General features: G+C 44.4%; 1 protein-coding gene and 1 long non-coding RNA gene across 2 annotated transcripts in view; one reads left to right on the forward strand and one right to left on the reverse strand.

The window, feature by feature from the left end:
• Positions 1 to 20,901, forward strand: part of LOC143268207 (uncharacterized) — a 370,245-nt gene that overhangs the window by 200,085 nt on the left and 149,259 nt on the right. The window lies entirely within an intron of this gene.
• On the reverse strand, positions 15,526 to 19,230 carry LOC143268082 (uncharacterized). The gene is made up of 2 exons (XR_013043668.1): positions 18,318 to 19,230; positions 15,526 to 17,939 (listed from the first exon to the last, which is right to left on the reverse strand). It is a non-coding gene; the product is annotated as an uncharacterized LOC143268082 (long non-coding RNA).

Consider the following 20,901-nt stretch of genomic DNA (forward strand, 5'->3'; position numbering starts at 1 on the left):
TGAGAAAATTTATCATTAACTTTGTATATGTGCGTACATGCCCCACGGTGCAGGTGTGAAGGTTAGGTCAGAGGATGACCTGAGGGAACTGGGAGTCTATTCTCTCCTTTCTAAACATGTAGGTGGTAGGACTCGAACTCAGGTCTTCAAGCTTGGTGGCAAACACTTTTCACTCAGTGAGCTGTCTTGCTAGACCAAGAACAGTAATTTAGCCTAAATATTTACACATTGAGGCTGGGTTGATAAAGGATAATTGCCTATTGGTTTATTATCACTCATCTAGACTTAAGAAATATCACAGGGAAAAAAAAAAAAAAAACACTGAGAAGTTGAGGTCCTCACTTGAATACGGAGTTAAAACGCATAATCATTATTGTTTAGACACTAACAAAAATGAATAACGGAGCCTACAGTCCAAACAGGCAATTGGCATGGATACAAGTATAAACAGTTCATGGAGACTGGCCACAAGTCCTCACTCTGACCATCTGACCTCCTGTCTCTGGGGTGACTCTCTGGCTGGCCACCTCCTTCCAGGCCCACCATCCTTGGGCAAGCTCATTTCTTATGGGCATCTCTTCTTGCTCAGGGTAAGACTGAGCAGGAGAAAGTTTTCAAGTCCCTTCCCTACCCACTGAACGATCCGACTCAGAACTAGCTTGGATGTAGCCTCTCTTTAAAATGCTCGTTTACAATGAAAAGTCACATTATGTTCAAAAGGTCCCTGACATCAAGCCAAGAAAATAAATTAGTTTAGTTCAGAGAGCATAGAACCTGTTCCTGAGATAAACCAGGCAAGAATATAGACCTAAGAACATCTAAAAGTGCACCCAAAGCAGCCATGTCTGGGCTCCTAGTCCCTAGCTGACCTAAGGTGTAAAGCTCTCGGGAATTCCCGCCTCCACTGAGCATGTAACTACTGGGTGACAGTGACCTAAAACACTTGATTTAATCACAGAGAAACATTGACATTGCTGAATTAAAAAGCACTTTTAGGGCCAGGGAGACAGCAGCTCCCCAAGTAAATGTGTTGCCACCAAGCCTAATTAGTAACTTGGGCTCCATCCTGGGACCCAGCTCCACATGGTGCAAGCAGAGACCTGCCTCCCACAAGGTGCCCCTGTTCCTCACATGTATCACAGAAAAATACAAAGTAAATAAACCAGAGCTGCTTTAAACATGTTTAAAAGCATGTCTATTCATTTTTCCGCAATTCCAACATTGATGGTCTTTAAATTTCTTACTCCAAATCAGCTGCTGTACTTCCCCCATTTTTAATGGGAAATTTAATTTTGTTAGCGAAATTTGTTTAAAAAGCAAAGTGTATTTTCTACCTATTTCCTATGGCCAGAAGCTAGTAAGAGTATATTGTAGAGCTTTTCTTTTCAGTCAAGAGGGAGAATTAAGATACACAAGATACTTAGATGGCTGTGTTTTAATCTCTCATTCACCTGAGACTCAGAGAAGTAAGAAGGAACTTAAGCATCACACTGTACGGTCCAATTAGTCAGCATTACCAAAAATGCCAGGGCCGTGTGAAAGAAAGGAACGTTCTGCTTCACTGTGTGGCTCAAAGGCTTCTCGTCGAAAGGAATAATGTCAATGGAGGGATTTCCTTCCCAACATTTGAGCTCCATGGCCACTGTGGCTCCCCTGGTGCTGGTGGTGACTGGTGCCACTCCTGAAGACTGCCAGCTTCTTCAGGAATGTTCTCTCCCTCTCTCCATGTCTGACCTTTTTTCTTATTATCTTTATTATTATTATTATTATTATTATTATTATTATTATTATTATTATCTTTTACTGCCTCAAGGAGTCAGACCTTGTACCGGGAGAATCAACATCACTGGGTAAGATCCAGGGAAGGTAATACATAATTATCTTGGAAAAAAAGTCAACTCACATCTCTCTTGTAAAAAGTTAATTATCATCTCCCAAAATAAATCATACCTGGGGAGTCCACTCAGCCACTGCGCCATGAAAAATAAGGCGACTGTCTGACCCAAATGCAGCAGGGCATAGCCATGGTCTCCAGTACTCACTTTAAAATCCTACCTTCTAAGACCATCCCTGTTCCTGAGATCCATATAACACGTAATAAAGCAGCAGAATATACCCTTCTCCCACTGGCCCCGGCTCAGGGCCAGGGAGTCCCCTGATTACCCTCCTTCCCTCTGTCCAACTTGAACATCTACTCACTAATTCAACAAGTCCTGTTTCTTCTCTTCACAATCTCTGCCTTCTTTGGACTTTCTCAGTCAATATCCCAGTACAGACCTTTTCACTCAGCTCCTACCCGCTCACACCCATAGCCTCCCCATCTGCTGCCCGTTTCACCATGGACACCTGCTTACTATCTCACAGCTGACTAGAAACAGAAGCGGCCACAGAACGAACTGTCTTGTCCAGTGTGCACAATTCCCCATGGTTCCAGACAGTGTTCCAAACACATTCCAAAAGTCAATGGGCTCACTGGCCACCTCGCCAACAAGCAGTCCTTCCCATAGAGAATGTGAACCGTTTACCCCCAGCCCTGTGAGTACACGGTACAATCCCGATCCACAAGAGAGTCTCATGGGGCTGTGTTCCTCATCCTGGCTGTGATGTTAGATTCTTTCTGTGCTGATAACTATAGTCATAAAATTGGTCTTAACATTTTCTCTAAAAACGTCCTAACTTACAGATATAGAGAAATGGTACAATTACCCCAGCTTTAACAATTAATCACCCTGTGGCAATCTTACCTCATCTATCACCTAACCCACACAGGCGTGTCTAACCTGTGGCCCACAGGCTACATACACCCCAGGATAACCATGAATGTGGCTCAAATGAAACTTTACAAGGGTTGGCGTTTTGTCTGGTGACTCGGTCCATGGTTCTCAACTCTGCAGGTGACAATGTCAAGAAGCTGAACGTTATTCCCACTGCTACTTCCTAACTGTGATTTGTCTACTGTTCTGCATCATAATGTAAGTATCTACTACGCAGGATATCTGAGGGGCAACCCCCGTGAAAGGAAACCCTGTCCTCATGAGCAGGCATGCCCCTCCCTTGGGCCTCTGATGGACATCCTTGGCCCATACCCTGCCGGGTCCCATCTGCAGACACAGAAGCCACCAGTGTTACCTCCAGGCCCCGAGAGCTCAGGGTTCCCTAGCCAGTGCTCCCGCTCTCCTCTTCGTCTGGAGCGGAGGATGGTTTCTCAGCTCAGCATTCCCTGTGCTGGTAAACTTTTTCAACGTCACACACACATTATTACATACATCCCCCAGCCAAATGCTTTCCTCGCTTCGGGGTTCTACCTTAATGAACCTTAGTTTTGCTCATTCCCATTAATCCCCTTCTATTTCAAGTTATGTGGATTTTTTTGTTTGTTTTTCTGTTTTCTTTGAAGACAGAAGCTTGCTATATACTCCAGGCTGGCCTTGAACTTGTAATCCTGTGGTCTCGGCCTCCTGAGTTCTGTAAGTGTAAGCCACCATGCCCAGTCTACTTCAGATGTTTCTACACTTGATCTAGAACACCGTTCTTGGACCCAGTTACAATTTAAGCACACACCTTTCACCCCAAACATTCTGGTTCCTGTCTTAAAGCCCTGCAGAATCCCTCCTACTCGGGTATGATGATTTTCTTTTTTAATGATGGAAACTTAGGTGGCATTCCCTAAAGCTTGGCCCTGGGGTTCCTACAGAAGCAGCAGCAGAAGCAAAGGAGGTGATTGGAGTGGGGATGACTCCTGTGTACCCCCCAAGGAGGCGCAGGTACAGCGGAGCATCTGTGTGGACTGTGTGGAAAGGCTGGAGATGAACGGTGTAAGAATGAAACCTAACCTGACAGAAAACGGAGGCATGGACTGTGGCTGCTGCCTCAGCGGCTGTGCAGGGTGGGGCAACTTAAGCAAGAGTCACACTTCACGGCTGGAAGAGTGTGAAGTGTCTGCTCCCACTCCAAGGACCGCTGCTCGGACATTTTAAATGGTAGCACTGGTTGCTTTGCTCTGGCCAGAGGAAAAATCTCCTGGACCAAAAACCCAGGTCCCTCAAGGAAAAGCCACACTAGCAGAGGGCACATGAACTCTTCATGGAGTTCAACAAGACTCTCGCTGTCCCCAGGACACAATGATTAATGGACCGTGGGTCTGAGTATGGTTTGAATAGGAATGGCCCCCACAGACTTGTATGCTTGGCCCACAGGGAGTGGCACTATTAGGAGGTGTGGCCTTGTTGGAGGAAGTGTGTCAGTGGAGGCCGGCTTTGAAGTCTTATATGCTCAAGCTATGCCCAGTGTGGCTCACAGTTCACTTCCTGCTGCCAGCAGATCCAGATGTAGAACTCTTAGCTCCTTCTCCAGCACCATGTCTGCCTGCATGCTGCCCTGTCCCACCATGATGATACTAGACTAAACCTCTGAAACTGTAAGCCACCCCCAATTAAATGTTTCCTTTATAAGCGCTGCTGTGGTCATGGTGTCTCCTTACAGCCTAACTAAGGAACCCTAACAAAGACACTGAGTTTTCTTTCTATGTTCCAATCTTAAACATTCATCACCATTTTCCACTGTAACAAAAACCCTTCGGCTTGGATTTGAACTCTAGTATATGACACTTAGGTCACTTCAGCAAAGTGACACTTCCTGTATTCAATCCAGAAGGCACACGGTTTAAAATCTGCTATTGTATCTGTATCACTGCTCATATTAAAAAAAAAAATTTTTAAGGGGTTGTTTTGTTGGGTTGTGTGTAGCAGTGTTAAATTTTGAGGTAAGCTTTAATCCCAACACTTGGGAAGCAGAGGCAGGCAGATTTCTGTGAATGTGAGGCCAGCCTGGTCTACATAGTGAGTTCCAGGCCAGCCAGGGATACATAGTGTTGAGATCCTGCCTCAAAAAAATTTTTTTTCTTTGAGATACAATATGGGAAATACTGTAACTGAGATTGTGTTTTGACCGTATTTGATTATTGGTCAAGCCCTGAGAGAAGCGTGGCTAGAGCCCCACTCTACTGTACCAGAGCTGTGACCAGGTAACTCACACGTGTTGTAGTCTATGACAGCCAGTGCTCTAGGAGAAAGCAGCCCTGGTGTAAGGAAAACACTGGGTAAGGGTGCTTGCTGCCAAGCCCAGTGACCTGGATTTGACCCCCAGCACCTATCTGGTGGAAGGGGAGAGGACTCCTGACAGCTGTCCTTGACTTCCACACACATGCCAGGGCACATCAGCACCATCTGCCCACAGTAAATAAATAAAGTAAAAAATTTAAAGTTAACAGGTTCAATTTGGGGGGCTGGAGAGATGGCTCAATGGTTAAGAGCACCGACCTGCTCTTCCAGAGGTCCTGAGTTCAATTCCCAGCAACCACATGGTGGCTCACAACCACTTGTAGTGAGACCTGATGCCCTCTTCTGGCCTGCAAAGACACATGTAGGCAGAATACTATATACATAATAAATAAAATAACTCTTTAAAAAAAAAAAAAAAAACAGGTTCAATTTGTTCTAGTGCTTCTGAAAAAAGACATATGTGTGTGTGTGTGTGTGTGTGTGTGTGTGTGTGCGCGCGCGCGCGCGCGCGTGTGGTATCTGCCAGCAAGTACAGCTGTGTACCATGTGCATGCAGTGCCTGTGGAGGCCAGAAGAGGGTGTGAGATCTTCAGGAACTGGAATTACCGGCAGTTACAGCTACCATGTGGGTGCTGGGAACTGATCCTGGGTTCTGCACAAGAGGAAGTGTTCTTAACAGCTGAGCCATCTCTCCAGCCCTCATTTTACTAATTTAAAGTTTATAAATATTCATATTTCACAGAATAAACTCTATGAACTGGTCTTTCATCCCACTCTGATTTCCTGGTTTATTTTCTTAAAAAATAAATAAATAAATAACTTTGAGCCTGGCAGTGGTGGTGCACACCCTTAATTCCAGCAGAGGTAGGTGGATCTCCAAGTTTGAGGCCCGCCTGGTCTCTAGAGTGAGTTTCAGGACAGCCGGGGCTACACAGAGAAACCCTGTCTCATAAAAACAAAAACAAACAAACAAAAACTTGAGACAGCATTTCACTAGACTGGCTGGAAGCTGTAATCCTCCTGCCTCTGGAGTGCTGACACTGTAGATATGCACTAGCACACTTGTTTGTTTTGTTTTCAAAAGACTTTCGAAGCCTGGAAGACCATCAAAATGACCAGGGGAACTTCCTTTGCTGCGCTGGGAGCTGAACTTGAGCTCTGAACATGCTGGGCAAGCGTTCTACCACTGCCCTCCATCCTCAGCCTCACTGAACTGCCAAACCTACTGCACACAGCTTCATGGGTCCTTGACTGAGCACAGGCACTAATGTTTACAAAACGCTTTCCAAGGGCTGGGAGACGGCTCCGTGGGTAAACTAATACTCCTGGGCAAAAAGAGAACCAGAGCTGGAAACCCTCAGAACCTGTGCAGAGGACATGAGAGCAGGTTCTATGATCCCATGTTCCTATAGTTAGGGTGGCAGGGAGAGGAGGCCTCCCAGAAGGTCATGGGCCAGCTAGTCTGGTATACACTGCAGCAATCGACAAAAGCCTTGTCCCAAACATGGCATAAGGCAGATGACACCTGAGAGTGTGTTCTGACCTACACACACACACACAATGACACATGTGCATGTGCACACACACCTAAGATTTTTTTTTTTTTAAGCTTTCCAATGATTCAAATTCAAGTCTGGGTTTGAAAAAAATTAAATGGCTCTCTCTTTTTCAACATCTAGCCATCTCTTGAAAGAATTTTTTTCAATGGGCGGTGGTGGCGCATGCATGCCTTTAATCCCAGAACTCAGGAAGCAGACCGCATGCGCGCGCTTGCGTGCATGCGTGTGTGTGCGTTTCTTCCTTCAGATGAATCTCCAGGCAACACATCAAAATTGGCTTCCTTAGAGGGTCCCGAAGGCACTGCAGGCACACCTCTAATATCACAGACAGTCTCTGCATTCCTCCTGTGGTGCAATGCTCTGCTGTCCACTGTCTTCGTCATAAAGAGTGCTATCATCAAGTTCATGCCGCAGCTTCGGCATGTGCTAGCTCCGCCCTCTCCTTCAATAACATGCAACTGGTGACTATTTCCAACATGCTCCAAGCCTACACGACACTGTCAGGACAGGAACTCAAAAAGGACACGAAATGAGTAACTCTCTCATCAATCACAAGTAGAGCTGGGCTAGAGATGGCTCCACAGGGAAGAGTGCTTGCTGACCTTCCAGAGGACGTGAATTTCACTTCCCGGCCTCCCCATTGGGCAAATCACAACAGCCTCTAATTCCAGCTCCAGGGGATCCGACTCCCTCTTCTGGCCTCCTAGGGACCTACACACACATGAACACCCCACCACACACACACATAAATAAAAAAATAACATTTTTAAGAAAGTATCAAGTCTAGACTAGACATCCAAGGCTACGGATAATACTCAGGGTAGAACATTCGCCTAGAATAGATGTCTAAGATGAGCTGGACCCCTCTCAGCTGCAGAGCTGAGGCATGAATGAAAATGTTAACAGTGATTATCTCTAAGATTCACAACTGAGTGTGAGTAAGAGTGTGTATGTGGGGGAGTAGTTTTCCCGAGTATTTTATGAGGCATACTATCGAGAAATACTTTTAAAGATGGTGAAACCAGCCTGAAGACTGGAAATGTGACAGAAAAGGAAGCATCATGAGACAGAGAACTGTGAGGTTAGGGAGTGCTACAGAGCCAACGCCGCTCCAGACTCAGGCTTTGGACGCTTGGTATCCAGCTGGTGGCGCTGGATCCCTTAACAGGCTGTGGAACCTCAGGTGGGGTCTGGCTCCAGCACTCTTGGCTTCCATGTACCATGGTGTGAACATCATCACCAAACTCTCCCATGGCCATGAACCGTTGTGGGGTATTTGTACAATGTGTGAAGATATACTGCTGTGATTGGTTTAATAAAGAGCTGAACAGCCAATAGCTAGGCAGGAGGTACAGGTGGGACTTCTGGGCGGAGAGAAAGGAAGTAGGAGATGAACTGAGGCACGTGAAATGCCATCGAGATACAGAATGAGTTAGACACACAAAATGGGAGAGAGGTAAAAGCCATGTGGCAGAATGTAGATTAATAAAAAATATGGGCTGATTTAAGTTATAAGAACTGTGGGTCAAGCCTAAGGGAAGGCGACACTTTCATAATTAATAATAAGTCTGTCCACGCCGTATCTGTGAGCTGGCGGCCCACAGGAAAGTCTACAATGAACCGAGCTACTCTGCCAAGCTTCCCTGCCGTGGCGGACTAAAACTCTCTCACACTGAACCAAAATAACTCTTCCTCTCTTAGGTTGTTTCTATCAGGTACTATGGTTACAAGGAGAGACCACAAACAGGGAGCCGGGCCTGCCATTCCAGCCACATGAGAAGCTGGGGCAGGAGGGTCCTTCAGGCCCAGGAGTTCAACCACAGCCTGGATGGCACTGAGGCTACTCACCCCCAGAAACAAAAACAGCAATTTAAAAAACCTACAGAAATGCCAGAGGATTTATAACCAACAACTGGGAGTGGGTGAAGGTTTTTAAATGGTACCTTTTACTATTAGAAAAATAATACCTTTCTGGGGCTGGCGATGGAGAGTCAGCTAGAACAGTGTTTGGCTAGCATGCACCAAAGTCCCTTGAGTGTGGTCCCCAGCCCATATCAACTGGGGTAGTGGTACGCGAAGATAATCTCAGCACTCAGGAGGTAGAGACAGGAAGACAGAAGTCCAACGTCATCTGTGGTTCACTGCATGGTTTGGGGGCCAAACCTGAGCTTCAGGAGGCGCTGTCTCAACAAACAAACACCCCCTTTTTTGTGTGCAGGAGACCCACCCACCTTACACAGAGTAGTAGGATTTACTCAGTCTACTGTTTAAAATATAGGTCACAAACAAAACACGCTTTTACAGGCAACACAATTGTGTTGGGCCAAACATCTAAACATCATGACCTCTCCAAAAGGGCCACATGAAATTACCCAGTGCAACAAGTAATTGCCCTTAAGTTCTTCCCACCATGTGCGCCTAAATAAGACTCTGAGTGCTGAGTAAGTCATGCAGAGGTGGGTGGTTTTGGAATCATCTTGAAGGGGGCAAAGCTCAAACAGGAACAAGGGCCAAAGGCTGAGGCCAGTATTCACTCAGCAGCTCCAGCGGTTTGCTGGCACCCTGCTTCTCTTGAGTCCTACCCACTTCATGAATCTAGGACATGGTTTTTTTTTTTTTTTTTTTTTTTTTTTTTAAAGCATTGATCAAGCAATTGAAACAGACTGATGTAGTTGGAAGGTTTCTTGGGTCCTGCCTGCCCCTCCCCAGACCCACAGCCATTATAAAAGAATCATCTAGAGGTTTAATATTTATAACTGCTCAGCCACTAGCTCAGGCTTATTACTAACTAGTTCTTACACTTAAATTAACCCATAATTCTTATCTATGTTTAGCCACGTGGCTTGGTACCTTTTCTCAGTTCTGCCTTGTCATCTTGCTTCCTCTGTGTCTGGCTGGCGACTCCTGACTCAGCCCTTCCTCTTCCCAGCATTCTCCTCATCTGCTTACCCTGCCTATACTTCCTGCCTAACTACTGGCCAATCAGCGTTTTATTAAACCAGTGTACAAGAGCATGATCCCACAGCAGACTGAAACCATGGTGTAGACAAGTTATTGGCATGAAGATCCAGCGCTTTGGCAGCTTTGGGAAAACACCGAGACTTTAACTTTGTCTTCTGTTCTGAGGCCACCACAAGATGTTTTGTGCTGATGTTCATTCCTCAGTCATGAGAAGTGGTAGGAGGGGCCAGGCATTACGTTATCTCTCAAAAAAATATTAATTTGGAGTTGAGTTAAAATTAGCAAGGGGGAGGAGGAAGGAGAAATAAATCACCGGACTCAAGTGATTTGGGAGCAGAGTAGCAGATACCTCACGGCAGCGGCGGGAGAGGCGTACATAGGTCCTGCCAGCCCGGCCCGTGGTCCTCAGGGTAGGGCCAAGGCTGAGTGTGGTGAGACCTGTCAAGTAAAACCCTCAGGAAGTTGCGGCCCGGGTCATCCCCTCCGCAGGCTGGAATCTGAGTCAGTATGGCTTGTGACTAATGACTTGTCACAATGTCAGCTGCTTCATCGTAACATAATTACACATAGGAGAGAGATCATCACCTATTTTTAGGAATCGTCCTTCTGGGAATCATGGTGCTGATGGCCTCCAGAAAGCCACTTCCAGACCTCTGACATAAACCTCCCAAGACAGACTCCCCTCCTGGCCACCTGATGGAGCTCTGAGGTCCCGCCCTCCACTCCCTTGAGAGCTGAGCTGCTCAGGAGTTGCTTTGGTCCCACAGAACCTGTTTGTATACCTGAATGAGATGGCCAGTTCCTAGCCACCACGCCAGCGGTGGAAGTCGCCGCAGACGTTGTTGCAGATGGGAATGGAGGAACCTCACCTGGTCTTCCCATTTCCAGAAAGTCGTCTTTGTACCTAGGACATCTAGTAACTAGCACACAACTCAGCGCTTCAGTCTGTAGGAGGTGAGTCATGAGTCAATCACTGCTTATGTGTCCTAAACCAGTCCACAAGCTCCCAGAGAACACGCCCTATAACAGTCTCTACCAATGCTATTCCGTTCAACTGGGTGTTCAGAAAGTTCATTAAAATGGGGTCAAGGGGCTCCTCATATAAGAGTCCTTATTTAGTAGAATCACTCATCAGGCAAACGGAGCTAAGTTTTGCTCAAAACCCTAGGAACTTACCAGACTCAGAAGTTGGCCCTTAACTCCCTTTTTTTTCTCTATTCCTTTTCTGTTCTTTCCTGCCCTCCAAGCTAAGAGAAGGATAATGCAAAAGCAGCTTACAAATATGACTGGCAGAAAGATACAGTAAAGAAAGCCAAGTTACATGTAATACTGTGAGACCAAAATGAGAACAAAATGCCTCCATCTTAGAAATAAGGCCTAAGCTTTCTCCATTTTAGGTATAGGCTTTGAGTTACTGGAACCAGTCAACCCAGATTCCAGAAATTAGAAAGTGCAAAGTACAGAGTCACAAGATATTCATTCGGTGATGACTGTTTAACCAAGGAATGTTCCAACCCTGGTTTCCAGGGTAACTGACCACAGAAATGTCCCCACCGGAGGGCAGCCAATGAGAAATGGTGACGGGCAGCAACCACCCCCTTAGAAGTAAGATTAAACCATGATTTCTAGAAAGTCCCTAGAAGCGAGCCAATCAGAATTGTACCCGTACTAGCACCCCTAAATGATGTAACCTTGTGGTTTTTGCCTTTAAAAACTGAGCTTGCAGAAAGGTGGGCACTTCCTCCAGCCTCCACTCCATTGGATGTAGTGGACAAAGTCCCTGCCTAGGCTTGTATTGCTTTCAGATATCCCGAATTAAACTTTGCTTTTGCATTCCGGCATACTGGTCTTTGGTGGTCTCTCTGGGGGGTCGCGATCTGGTCACAATAATACAAAGGGAAGAGAGAAGTGAAGCAAAGCATACCAAACCAGGGCTGAGGAAGAAAGTCAACTCCCGGTTTCTGAAAAGCTGTAAAGCTGTTGGAAGGCTTGGCATAAGTGAAGAAAATGGAAAGGGGGAACCCAGATTTGGAGGAGGCCCAAGGCTTTGACACCACTTATTATATGAGAAAGTACTTTTCTCAATCTCTTTAAAGCTGAGGATAGAAACCCAAGAGCTGAATAGGCAGTAAGGCACACAGCTACAATTCTGTGTGAGACTATGCACACGCATTTGCCTTCCTGCCTCAAGCCCACTTACATGCTATTTGTTAAGAAGGGAGGAAAAAAGGAAACCCATCATAACAATGAAGACAACAAAGCAGAAATTTGATTGATTCCTGTAAGACAGAGGGAGAACGAGACAGCATTTACAGACAACGCAGCGCTAAAACATGGACACAGGAGGCAGGCAGAATCCATTCTTCCCTGACAATTCCGACCAGTGTCTACAAAAATGGGGCCTCTTGTAGCTAACACACTTTCATTCATAAGTATACACAGACAAGAAGGGCCAGGAGTTTCATTCAGTGGTAGAAGGGCTTCACTACCATGTTCAAGGTTCCCAGTTGATGCCGAGTACCCCCAAAGGACATAAATATGCATAGCCAATAAATGATTTTCAACCATTTTGAAAAGCCAAAGTACAAAATAGAAAGATTTCTAAAATGAAAAATGGAAGGAAAAAAATGATTCAGTGTTAAACAGATAATTCAAAAAAAAAGATTATTTTTGATTTCTAGTTTTCTCAGACAAGCTGAAAACAATAACTGAATCTATAAAACATCAATAGGTTGCTATGGAAAGGAAGCAATAAGAAATAATTATTGGAAATTAAAACCACGATTAACAAAATGAAAACAATCTAGGAAGAAATCCTGCGTGGGAAGACAAATTAGGAAAAAAATAAAAAAAAATGTTAAGAGACACAGAAGATCAATCTAAACTTTTTACTATCTAATTAACAAGAATTCCTAAAAGATCCAGAGGAAAACTAGTTATCAAGATGTGGTGGTTTGAATGAGAATGGACACCATAGGCTCATCCATTTGAATGTGTTCTCAGTTGATGAACTATTTAGAAGGATTAGGAGACGTGTACTTCTTGTGGAAGGTGTGTCACTCAGGGTGGGCTGTAGAGGGCACAAAGTCCTTGTGCTCACAGATAAGCACTAGGGAAACCAGGAACGTTAAACACTAAGGCTTGTCTCTTCAAAGGAAGAGATGTATCATCTCTTCTCTGCCCATAACGCTGGGAATGATTTGGTTAATAACCTGGTGACCTCTGAACTATCTCTATGGCCAGACCACACATGGTTCTCCCATATTCTTATGTTTGTCTCAGTCATCCTCCCCAGACCCTTATCTTGAGCGTTGTTTCTCAGCCAGTAGAGCCCATCTTTATGGGAGATGTCACACGTACTTTACAAATGAGAGCAGAGGTGGTTAATAACCTTTGCACTATCTGTATGACCAACACCACACCAGCTCTTCCCCCAGACCTTTAACATGCCACATGTAGTCAATCTATACAATCCATCTTAATGAGAGAGGACACATGTACCTTGGAAAGAGTTTCAATGTAACCATGTCTTAAGCTTTGTTGTACACACAGGATTGAATTAATTATCACCAGAAAACTTTTTCTCAAAATGTGCTGTGCTTAAATATGCCTAACATAAACTGTCCTTTGTTAGCCTCTAGAAGTTTGAACCAACAACAGCCACTGAGTTGTGTTGAGGAAGGCTTACTTCTTGCTTCACACTGATGATACCCTTCTGGCCTCTGTGATTACAGAGATCACTGGAGTGGGTTTTGAGGTTTCAAAATCCCACAGCCCATGACATCCAGTCAGTCAGTCTCTCTCTCTCTCTCTCTCTCTCTCTCTCCCCTCTCTCCCTCTCTCTCCCTCTCTTCCTCCCTCCCTCCCTCCTTCTCCCTCTCCCTCCCTCCCTCCCTCCCTCCCTCCCTCCCTCCCTCCCTCCTTCCCCTACTTCATTTTGTGGATAAGATGTAAGCTCTCAGGTACTTCTCCAGCACCATGCCTGCCAGCCTGCCTGCCTCCATGCTTCCCACCATGATTACAGGCTAGTCCTCTGAAACTATAAGCAAGCCCCAAATTAAATGCTTCTTTTTATAAGTCGCCTTGGTTATGGTGCCTCTTCACAGCAACAGAACAGTAACTAAGCCACAAGATATAATACATAAATCAAAAACATCAGTCTCTAGATTGGAAGTCATAGATCTCGAACAGAATGAGGAAAAAAATAATCAAAAACTTGAAATCAATTGAGCAGTCAAATGGGAGTTGTTGGGTCTAGAGAGACGGTTCAGCAGTTTAAGAGCACTTAATGCTCTTGCAGACAACCTGGATTCAAATTATAGCAGCTACACTGGGTGGTGGCGGCGCATGCCTTTAATCATAGTACTCTGGAGGCAGAGGGTGGCTGATCTCTGTGAGTTTGAGGCCAACCTGGTCTACAAAGGGAGTTCAGGACAGCCAGGACTACACAGAGAAACCCTGTCTTGAAAAACCCAAACCCAAACCAAACAACAAAAGAAAAGAAAAAGCACCAAAAAACCCAAAACAAACCAAAAACAGATTACAGCACCTACATGGGGGCTTACAACCACCCTTAACTATTTCCAGGGGATCTAGCACCCACTTCTGACCTCCAAAGGCATCAGGTGCACTTGTACGCGCGCACACACACACAATGCACTTACACACATGCAGGCAAAACATTCATACATATGAACTAAAAATAAATAAAGGTTGCCAATCACATTGGTATTTTCTTTAAAAATAATTTAAGGATATAATCTAAAAAAGTTGAGAAGAAAAAATACATAAGAAAGAAGGCAACGAGTTCCAGATACAACCCTAACTCAGAAGCAGAAACCGGACTGTGCGGATGCAGTTGCCTCACAACGTGAAAATTAATCTACCCCTAGATGAACACAGATTATTACAACGACACAATTTAAAACTAGAAAAACAGACCCAAATTCAGTGTTCTAAGTATGGAGAAATAAAATGTAGCACATTTTTGAACAGCTGTACCACTGAGCCTTATCTGCAGCCCTCCAATTTTTCATTCACCTGCTTCCTCTGCTAGATCTTCTGATCCTTCGGGGGCAATGATCATCTTTTTCATCTCTGTAACCCAATACACAGCAAAACGGTTTGCTACTAGGTGATAAACACATGGGAATGAATTAAATTTAAACCGGGAGGTGAGGGCGTGGATCGACACTCTCCGCATCTTCTTAAGCTCGCAGCAAGGCCTTTCCTCACAATAACAAAATAACTCCAAACGTGCCCGGGTCCAACCTCCCTTAGAAGCTCCGGGGCTATCCACAGGCTCCGCCCCCTGCCCTGGGAAGCCAGACAGGCGCCAGGAGCATAAGTGCGCCTGCGCAGACGCTCGAGCCGAGCCCAAGCTTCCAGGCGTTTAAGTCGGTTCTTGCACCTTCGGCGTGAGGAGTGGGACTGGCGCAGCCGCTCCTCCGCACTTCCGCCCGCAAACGCTGCTTCAGCTCCGCCCGCCCGCAAACGCTGCTTCAGCTCCGCCCGCAGGCTCCGGGCTCTGGGCGCTGCTTATAGCGGCCACTGCCGTCACTTGGCAAGCACCGCCCCGGCCACGCCCACCACCTTCTGCCGAGGGGGCGTGGCCTCTGTGGACCGACGGTGCACCGGCCTCTTAGGCGTCGGAGCCGGCCCCGTGTCTGGTGGCAGCGAAGGGCAGCGTGCTGGGGCGTCCTTGGCCTTTCCTGCACGGTAGCTGGGGGGACTGTGCACCAAGCCCAGGACATTTACCCTCCCTCACAGCCTGCGGAGGTAGCCATGCTTCTGCAGAAGGTCCAGCAAAGGACTATACTTGCGGACTCGGTACTCGTCTAGTTACCTTAACGGTGTGCAGAGCGGGGCTGAAGAGGCATCAGAAGAAGGGCAGTGTTATGCCCAGATTGTGACCCCCCAAAGAATCCACCGTAGACCTTTGGATGTCCAGAATGCAACAGCAAGGTTTATTCTGCAGATACAAGTCTAGACAGGGACTCATTCCTACACCCAATACAGTGAGGCAGGGAGGAGTGCTCTTTCTTGGGGAAGTTAGTTTTTATAGGCAAAACCCATAAAATTTCTTAGAGGGGAGGGGGTTAGTACGGGTCCATCCTTGATTGGTCAAGTTTTTCTCGGGCCTGGACTCGATCTTATTTTATCTTATCTGTTTGCCCTGTCAGGAGTTTTACAACTCATCTCCGGGGTCTGGTCTTGTTATCTCTGGAGAGGGGCATCTCGTGGTTAATTGGTTACCATCAGACATCCTGACTCTGTTCTTTTGTTCCTGGGGCTGGCGCCATCATTTCTGGGGACTTGAAACTGGCCTGGCCTAAATCACAGTCCCCAAAGCTGCCACTGAATACTTTAGGTACAGAATGCAAAAGTAAGGTGTTTTCTAAGTCTCCAGGGAGGCTCTTCCAAACCTCTCACTCACAGCAGGGAGGTGGGGAGAAGGAGCCTCCCCTTTCTTTATGAGGCTAGATCTTAAAGGCACAGACCATATAATTTATTTTAACCCACATCCCTTTTTAGTCTTTTGGTCGAATATCCTGACTTTTCCAAAGTCCCTGTAGCAGATACAGCCACCTGGGGAAAAGGGGTCTAAGTTCTTATCTACACTTAGGAATCCTGGTTTAAGCTTCTCTTTGTCTGTAGGGGATAGAGTGGGGGGTTTTACTGAGGTATCACATTTCCCCCCTTTCTTTGTTCCTAGAGGGGCTCAATCATGAGCCCCTAACTTGCTCTAATTTAAGAGATTTTCATGTTCTCACTTCGGGGTTTGCACATGACTCGTATTCGGTGGTCCTGACTTGTGTATAACTCCGTTGTACCATGAGTTATATGCTGCCAAGCCTGTTTTATAAATTGTACTTGTCTGTTAAGGGTATAGGGCCTGAGTAAGATAATGAGGATCACTGTGGGCCCTATTAGACTTGCCTCTATGTTAGGGAGCTTTTTTGACCCAGCATTTCAGCCTTACTGAAGAGGGAAAATGGACGAAGTGTTTTCTTCTGGAACTGCTTCAAGCTGGCACTGGGGCGCAGTTATCGGGCGTGGGGCAGAAAGCTGAAATGCTGGTCAAAGACTGGGCAAGGGGCATTTGTCAGAAGCATGTAGCTGCCTGACCCCATAGGGACAGGGAAGAATCATGTTAGCTGGGCTGGTCCATGTCAGCTTTTAGCAAGTCTGGAGCTCACAGTCATCTGGAGCAATGCAGTCAGCAACTGAAGCTTGGAGGTGACTGCCAGCCAAATGGAGATCTGTTGAGACAAATTTAAACTAGAAACAGAAGTTAAAATTTATGAACTTATTTGGAACCCCTAGGTCCATATCTTTAGTAATGGGAAAAGCACTAGTCCCAAAACTATGAGAGAGGAAAATACTATCTTTAGGAATACTTATCTGGGGTCCTTCCGACCTCTGTGAAGTGGGTCTAGGTTTTATGACTCTTTTGATCCTTTGAGGCCTACTTACAAAATGACATAAAAGTTTTAGATACGTTAGCATTACTAATTTGTACTGAAATCCATATTGTAAACAAAGCAGGTAATGGGTATCTGTAAAACAGCAGAAGTGGACTCATACCTTTGAGTCCCAACAAGAACTACAGATTTGGGTTAAAAGATTGTGCATTTTTCTTCTGTCCAGAAAGCCAGGTATAAATTGGACAGAGATTTTTGGCCTCATGAGAAGCACTTTTAGGTTTATATTTACATATATTTAGATGACATCTAAAACAAATTTAAAATGTTGAGCTTGTAACTGAACAATAAGTAGTCATTGCTCTATCAGCTCATCAGGGCTCCTAAATGTTAAGCTCTGAACCATAGAACAAGAGAGTAATCTGAAACATATTTTATTTTAGACTCATATCCGAACCTTTATGATTATTTAAATTTTTACATCTTAGAACATTTTCTTTTAAAGTGAGCTAACAGGCTAGCTATGGCCTTGCAGAAGGATCTGGTTGATGCTCCCATGCTGACAAAGTTAGAGCTAGCCTAGCCATCAGTACTATCAGAAATCTGAGAAGGATAATATCTGAGTGCAGACCAAGAAGCTTCCAATCCTATAAATTACAGGGACCAATCCCTACCCAGGTTTCTGGAGCGTTGGAGGCACCAGTCAGAACAGCATCAATCTTCTTTCACCATCCGGCCCATTACGATCCTGTTTCCTGACTTCAACACCAGCAGTTCCATCACAAGCTTCCCATCAGTTCCTTTATCAGGCTCTAATGTGACCATCATTTTTTCATCAGGCTGGGGGATGCTTTGGAAGAGACAATGTTGCTCCCAGATGAACTGTCCAGTCAACTTGATATCTACATCTACCTGGCCAACCCTGGTGACATTATCTTTGATGTGGTAGGGAAGACATTCAGATATCAAGGGGTCCTCATTTAGATTTATCAGGTTGGGAGTCTTTTACAGTACAGTACCATCCTCTCGGACAGCCATGCCCATCTTAGCCAGCAATGTTTTTCTCTCCATTCTGAGGGCTTTTGTCTTAGGAAGCTTTTTTTTTTTTTTTTTAAGTCTCATTTATCTTGGCAATAATCTTTTTCCGTCTCTTGTAGCCTCTCTATGGCCTCCTCAGGCCCAATCTGGGGCTCAGCACTGGGGAAGAAGGAGGGTTCCAGCTCCCCATTGTGTGGAGGAGGAGACTAGGGTGAAGCTGGGGTGGGAGGAGATGATACCACTGACAGAGCATCTCTAGGACTGTTCTCTTTTACCTTTAGACCTCTTAGGGCAGAGGCTGAGAGTCCCTGAGCCATCAGCAGCTCCCAAAAATGTGCCACCTCCTTCTGCAGCTCTCGGGTAAGCCAGGCATTGGGGCATCTTGCCCTGTGGTCAGTGTAGCCATGATCCAGGCAGAGACGTTGTGGTGCCTTGTATGTAATCTTCTTTGGAGACCTTGGGTCACTGCTAGGATTGGAAGCCTGTCTGATATAATAAGCTTTTAGATCAACATTTAAATGCCATATTCTGCAGATCTCTGAAGTATGAGGGCTGTCCAAGTGTATCTGAATAGACAAACTTTGATTCTAGTTACTTGTTTCAAGCTCAACCCTGAAAACATATGCAAGGGACTGAGTAAATAAGTAAACATATCCCTGTAATATTATATCAGTATTTATTTATCCTGATTATAATTTAAAAAGAACTCAATTATTTATGACTGACTATTTATGTTCTTTAATAGTCTACAAAAGTAGCCTAAAAACAATGCTTTTAAGTTGAAGCTCTTCTAGCATCAAATACAGGTTCAGTAAAGAAACCAAAATAAAATATCATTATATAACATTCTGAAGCCTGAACATACCTTGGGTAAGAAGAAACATTTTTTAAGCCATTGGTTTTTAACTATAAAAACTGTTCTTAAAAGACTGAGATCTCTCAAATGTCTTTCACCATTGCAACTAGACTGTTTTTGGAACTCTAGTCCTGCCATACATTTGCAAACCTCAGCTGTTTCCTATGATTCCTTTATGTTGCAAAGTTTGGCTGCCAGAGCAAGGTATATTCCTGTATATAAAAGCATTGATGTGCAGCTTTAATATTAATTAAATACCTTATTTATTAAACATATGTTGCCATCTATTTAAATTCTCTAGAAACTTGCTGTTGAACACTTGGTAAAGACATAAGTATAGGCCGGGCGGTGGTGGCGCACGCCTTTAATCCCAGCACTCGGGAGGCAGAGCCAGGCGGATCTCTGTGAGTTCGAGGCCAACCTGGGCTACCAAGTGAGCTCCAGGACAGGCGCAAAGCTACACAAGAGAAACCCTGTCTCGAAAAACCAAAAAAAAAAAAAAAAAAAGACATAAGTATTAGGTATTAACCCGAGTAGATCTTTATAACCTTAGTAAAAGATGGCTGCCAGCCACATGGCTGCCCATGAGGTCACCAGCCAAGATGGAGGGAGCCACGTGGTTGCTGTTTAAAGCTCGTTTTTTTTAAACAATAATTACTTGCACACATACATACAGTTGGATCCAAGTTACATATATACATACAGTTAAAGCTTGCTTTCATTTTCAAGTCATATACCTGTATACATACATACATAAGCAGTTTGCAGAATCATTAGCCATTTTTAAGATGAAAACAAATAAGAATTAACTTTTAAATTCAGTATTTGCAGGTATAAGAAACCATAACAAACAGTTTACATCACATCCCCTCTGACCTTCTACAACCTTCCATGTACCTTCAGTCCATTCCTTTGATCCCTCAAACATTTACGCTAGACAAATTTTACTTTTTCTTTTCCTTAAAACAGTAACTCTTACCAAAGTCGTCCTTGTGATTTCCCTCAGTACTCTAGAATGTATTGTAAAGTTGCAATATTTTAAACAAGAACAGAAATACATGCATATACCATAACAAGAAGAACTCTGAATTTGCATCAGCACTATATCATAAACAAGAAACTGTTAGTTAAACTTATAACATAGCCATGGTAGCTTATCAATCATAGGCAGTGACATTTTATTCTTGGAGCCAGACCTTTATAACTTATTTTAATAGCTTGCATTTTATATAAAATCTTTATATCTTAGACCCTATATAAACCTTATTTAAATCTTATAATTTATTTAAACTTTAAATTTGAACTTTAAAGTTTTATATTTTTATATCTTTTAACTATTTATTTAGACCCAAAATATCATATATTTAAACCCTCATGACATGTTTAAGCCTTTAAATTTTTATATCTTAAACTGTTTTTTTTAAATCAAAAATCATTTATTTAAACTTTTATCTTAACTAACAATAATTTGAAACCAATTTTTTTAAATGATGGCAAGTATTTGTAACACATTGAACTCAAATGACCAAAACCCATGTAAATTTTTGTTTTTCCTGTGGAAACAAAAGCATAATTTTCCTAGTATCTTGAACTGGTAACCTTTTTTTTTTTTAAGCAAAACCAGGACAGAGAAGGGTTAACAAGAGAAATTCCTGGCTGGCAGAAGAAACCTTGAAGTTATCACAGTAAAGGAAGGGAGGGGGAGCAGTGGTCATAAAGTATGTCCTTGGCTGCCAGTGTTCCTGAAAAAAAAGTTTTTGTTGACTCCTCTGACTAAAGTCAGATTCTCTGTTCAGTGTTCACACAGTTGTCAGTTGCAGGCAGCCATTGTCTTGTCCAGAGCAGGACATGAGAATCTTAGCCCACCTGTACCGAGAGCACGCACCCCCACCCTCGTGAGAGCAGCCAGCTGCCTGCAGTCCTGATAGCAAGAGAGCTAGGGAGGGAGGGAGGTGAGTAGCAGAAACAGATGATCTTTACACAGACAATTCAAGTACCAGCAC

This window comes from Peromyscus maniculatus, chromosome 12 (assembly GCF_049852395.1).
Source record: "Peromyscus maniculatus bairdii isolate BWxNUB_F1_BW_parent chromosome 12, HU_Pman_BW_mat_3.1, whole genome shotgun sequence".
Taxonomy (NCBI): Eukaryota; Metazoa; Chordata; class Mammalia; order Rodentia; family Cricetidae; genus Peromyscus; species Peromyscus maniculatus.